Source organism: Nannospalax galili, unplaced genomic scaffold, assembly GCF_000622305.1.
Source record: "Nannospalax galili isolate Female #2095 unplaced genomic scaffold, S.galili_v1.0 scaffold1402, whole genome shotgun sequence".
Lineage (NCBI taxonomy): Eukaryota > Metazoa > Chordata > Mammalia > Rodentia > Spalacidae > Nannospalax > Nannospalax galili.
In genome coordinates this window covers 1,663,155-1,668,305 of record NW_008348453.1, presented here as the reverse complement: position 1 = coordinate 1,668,305, position 5,151 = coordinate 1,663,155, and positions in this window count along the sequence as shown.

Below are 5,151 nucleotides of genomic sequence, written 5' to 3'. Positions count from 1 at the left end.
CTGCCATGTGGGTGCTGGGATTCGAACCTGGGTCTTCTGCAAGAACAACCAGTGTTCTTAACCACTGAGCCACCTCTCCAGCCCCTAAACAATTTTTTTTAGTCTTTTTGAGATAGGGTCTCCCTGTAGCCCAGCTGTCCTGGAATTCACTATGTAGACCAGGCTGGCCTTGAACTCACAGAGATCTGCCTGCCTCTGCCTCCCGGGTGCTGGCATTAAAGGCACGCACCACCACGCCCGACCAGATATTTTTAATTATGATGTGTGTGTGCACATTTGAGTGCAATGCCCACAGAGACCAGATGTGCTGGAGAGCTTCAGTTGTCAACTTGACACATGGGTAAAAGGAACCTCAACTGGGGAATTTCTCCCACTGGGGAATTTTTACCCACTGAGCCATTTTTTTTTTTTTTAAAGAAGGCACCTCCATGTAGCCCCAACTGGCCTAGAACTCACTATGTAGATCAGGCTGGTCTGGATCTCACAGAGATCTACCTGCCTTTGCCTCCTGAGTGCTGGAACTCAGTCGACCAGACCTGACTGAGTCATTAATTTTAATTGATACTTTTGTTCATAATTTGAGAAAGCGCTATAAATTGAGATTCAAAAGGAAGGAAAATAATGACAGATATCAGGGAGAGATTTTTTTTTGTTAGATGTATGTATGTATGTATGTATGTATGTATGTATGGTATATGTTTGTGTGCATGCATGTTCACATGTGTGTGGGCACATGCATGTGCATGGATATGTGGAGGCTGGAGGATGACCTCAGGAGTTTTGTTAATTGCTCTCCACCTTATCCATTGAGGCAGTGTCTCCCAGTTGAGCCCAGAGCCAATCAATACAGATAATCTAGCCAACTTTGTCCAGGAATCCTGTGTCTCAGCCCTCAGAGCTGCAACAAAATACTTGATAAAGGCAATTAAGGAAGGAAGGGTGTGTTTAGGCTCACAGATCCAGGGTCCAGCTCATCATGGTGGGGAAGTCGTGATAGCAGGAGCTCTAGGCAGCTCACCACATTGCATCTGTAGTCAGGAAGCAGAGAGAGATGAATGCTGGTGCTCAGCCAGCTTTCTTCTCTTTATTCAGTTTTGGACATTAGCCCATGGGTTGATACCACTCACATTTAAACTGGGTCTTCTCAATTGACTTATTCTAGATAATTCCTCAAAGACAAGCTCCAAGATTTGTTTTCATGGAGATTTTTAATCCCATCAAGCTGAAAATCAAGCTTAGCCATCACGAATGTTATCCTCAGAAATACCATCCATTCCCCTGGAGACAGTCTCTCACTGGCCTAGAGCTCACTGATTTGGCCAGACTGGCCAGTGAGCCCCAGGGATCTTCCTGTCTCCCAGGCCTGAGACTGCCAGTGCATGGGACTGCTCCTGGTCTTTTCACATGGGTTCTGGAATAGACTCAGGTCTTCATGCTTTTGAGGCAAATGCTTTACTGACTGAGCTCTCTCTAGCCCCAGAAGTAATTTTTGTAATCTAGTATAAGCAGGACATGGTGGCTCAGGTCTATAAATTCCAGTACTTGGGAGACTGAGGCAGGAGGATTGATGAGAGTTCCAGGCCAGCTTGGGTTGCATTGCGAGACCCTGTCTAAACCGGCCCCCCCAAACAAAACAAAGCAAAACAAAAAAACCCTGAGAGTGCCCCTCAGACCCCCTCCCTATCCTCTGAAAAAAAAAAAACTACCCTCCACCTGACTCTGGAAATCCCCTTCATTGTTCAAACCCTTTCCTGGTATCTGCTTATGATTTCTATGGAAATGGTCTGGGGCAGAAGAGATAGGACATTCCGCCCCAGGTGAGCTAGCCAATGACAGTATACTTGATACATCTGTGTATGGTCTTTATGGAAATAATCTGGGGCAGAAGAGAAAGAACGTTCTGCCCCAGGTAAGACAGCCAATGGCTGTATAGGTAAAGTCTCTGGAAATCAGCCCTAGATTGTTCCAATCCTTTCCTGGTTATTCTGTGTATAGTTTCTATGGATATCCCCTTGTTAGTGGTTTTTGTGGGTTTTCTGCTTAAAAGACCTGGTTTTCACTGCTTGGGGTCACAGTACAGCTCCCGAGACTGTCTGCGTCCCCAACCAGTTGGTTCCAATAAAGCGCTCCTTTTTACTGAGACTCAGTGTCCAAGTGGTCAATTTAGGGAATTTTACGGACCCTTAACACCCCAACAAAAGTCTAGTCTGAAAAGTAATTCCAAAGCCGGGTGTGGTGGCACACGCCTTTAATCCCAGCACTCGGGAGGCAGAGGCAGGCAGATCTCTGTGAGTTCAATGCCAGCCTGGTCTACACAGTGAGTTCCAGGACAGCTGGGGCTACAGGGAGACCTGTCTTTTTTAAAAAGACCAAAAAGAAAAAAAAAGAAAAGTAATTCCAAACTGAACCAGTGACTGAAAATACAAAGACAGTGGAAATTATTAAGCTCTTTTTTTTTCCTTTTTATTTTTGTGTATGTAAGTGTACCCATGTCATGCTGTAATATGACACCTTCTTGACCGTAGCTACTCCATGTTAAAGTTTTGGCTGACTCTAGTCTCTGAAATTATCAGGGAGTTGGCCCAGGGTATGGGAACACATGTCAACAGGACCCCAGTTGTCTTGGGAATTGGTCAGTGTGTTCCAGAGTGCACCTTCTAACTGCAGATTTATGGCTTCTGTAGGTTATGCTTGGCTTGCTTACAGACAGTTGTTAGATGCCATGTGGGTGCTGGGATTCGAACCCGGGTCTTCTGCAAGAACAACCAGTGCTCTTAACCACTGAGCCATCTTTCCAGCCCCTCAGCAAAGACTTCCATTTGGCAAAACTTTGGTGGTCTCTGGTGAAGCACCTAATAAGACTTTTGAAGGTTCCACTGAGAACCCAGAGAATTAGACCTCAAACCCTGGGGGACTGGCATAGGGAAGAAGTGCAGGTCTGAGCAGACTCCTAGGAGGATATCCCTTGAGGTGTTTCAGGCCTCAGGATTTCTGCCCCCCTGCTACCCTGCATTTCTGGTGGTTTTTTATATCCCTACCCCAAAAGATTTTTGAAGACTGTTACCTGTTTCTGGAAGCCTCCGGAGATAAATTACAGTCTGAGGTGCCCTCAGGAGGACACTTAGAGGGGAGGCTGGACTAAGCTGCTGACTCGGTGTTCAGGGAGTCAGCAAGACATTGCTGGCTGCCCACTGTAACTTAAACCTGGTGAATGAGTGTTTTGTGTGATGGCCATGTATGTTTTGTTGTCTGTATTTGTGCTGGTTTTGTTTCTGTTTCTGTTAATCTGTTATATAGAGGGGGAGCAAGTTGGCTCCTCTCCTGTGTGCTTCAATCTGTCAGTCTGTCATTTACAAGGGGGAGTGAGTTGACTCCTCTGAAGTGTATGTTTAAGTATGTTAGAGATGGTTTTGTTCCATCCCAGTTCCGGGGTACCCATGGCCGAGTGCATGGCCGCCACCGTCAGAGCACTGCTCACGTCCTGGGCCTAGTGCTGGGGCAGGTGCTTGGCTCCAAGAGCACCAAGAAAGCCAGAGTGGTGGGGGCTGAGACGCTGCCCACTTCTCTGCTGACTGCCAGTCTGGGCGGGGGAGGAGCGGCCACACCCGAGTTAATCTTTTTTTTTTTCCTGTGGAAATGCCACCTCGCCTCTGCGGTAGGGCTGCAGCCCTACAGGGTTAATATTTTTGCCTTCCTCTATCGGGGTCTGGTCCAGGAGGGGCGGGAGGAAGGAGCAGAGCAGAGGGCTATGGCCCTGCGGAGGGCATCTTTTTGCCCACTGTCTGCTCCCACCAGAGGAAGGCGATTTTCCCTGGGTCCAAACCAGCCGCAGAGGGGGATCTGGTCTCTTCCACTTGGGGACCTTCAGGCAAAATGGCTCCATTTGTGGACGGGTCCCCACCAGAGCAGAGTGAGGCAGCTCTGTTTGTAGACTGGCAGGACAGGCTCATGCCCAGGCTGGGCTCTGTTTGTGGAGGGTTGGGGCCCAGCTCTCACTGAGGTAGCGCCCCTTTTTCCCCTGAAGGAGGCATCATGGATGGGACTCGATGGGACCCAGGCAACAAGAGATCGAGTATGTCCCCTTTTCCACTACTAATCTGTATAATTGGAAAAGACAAAATCCTCCCCTTTCCCTGAAAAACTTCCTGACAGCCAGCAGCTTCTAGTCATCCTCTTCACAGGGGCCTAAGAGCCGGACTGGATTAGGCTAGGGAATGGGCCCCCCTGCAGGAGCGGCTGTAGCCCAAACAGCACTAGAGGAGCCAGCAGTTGGGCTGCACCGCTGCCTTGGCCCTGGTCCGCTTGCAGGAGTGCCATGGAGTCGCCCTGTTCAGGAAGTAGGCTTTTCCCCTCTGAGAGACCTAAGACCCCAATTCTGACAGAGGTTTGGGGAATCTTGGCAGCTTTTGCCAAGTTCTTTGGGAGAAATAAAGACAAGCAGTCTTTTTTGCCTGTGTCACCCAGTCGGCCCCAAACAGTGAAAGTTACCAAAACTAGAAGGGTTCAAAGACATAAAGGTCACAGTTGTTAGAAATTACCAAGTTAACCCGGACAATGGTAACACCTTTCAGAAAGATAGATGACAGGAAGCCTAGCAGCAACAGCAACATCAATGTACTTATTACATAAGAAAAAGGGACCCTGGAAGAATAAGGGCCACCACCTCTTTTGGGGAAACAAAAGCAAGTCTTTCTCTAGGCTCACATCTAACCCCAGCTAGGAGTCTGGTGACTTGCCCCTTGTCTGAAGAATATCTCCTGCAACCAGAACAAACTGTTAACTAAGATGCCCAGCCTCCAGGGTAATTGCAGGACCTGCAACAACTGTTCCCTTATGTATGGACTGAGAATAAGGCTCCTTGCCTCCCCCCACCCCAGGTCTGGCAAGTAAGGGAATTCCAGGGGGCATTAGGCTATTGCTGCCTATAGATTTTAGGATTTGCTGAAGTAGCAAAACCTCTGTATGCCAGCCTTACATGGAACCAACCTGTAGAAGGAAGTGACTAAACAAGGAGACTTATTCTCTCCCAGATGCCACCAAGCCATTCTTACTTGTTTGTGGATGAGGCCTGGGACATTGCCAAGGGAGTTCTAACCCAAATGTTAGGGCTATGGAAACAGCCTATGGCCTTCCTATCTAAAAGACTAGATC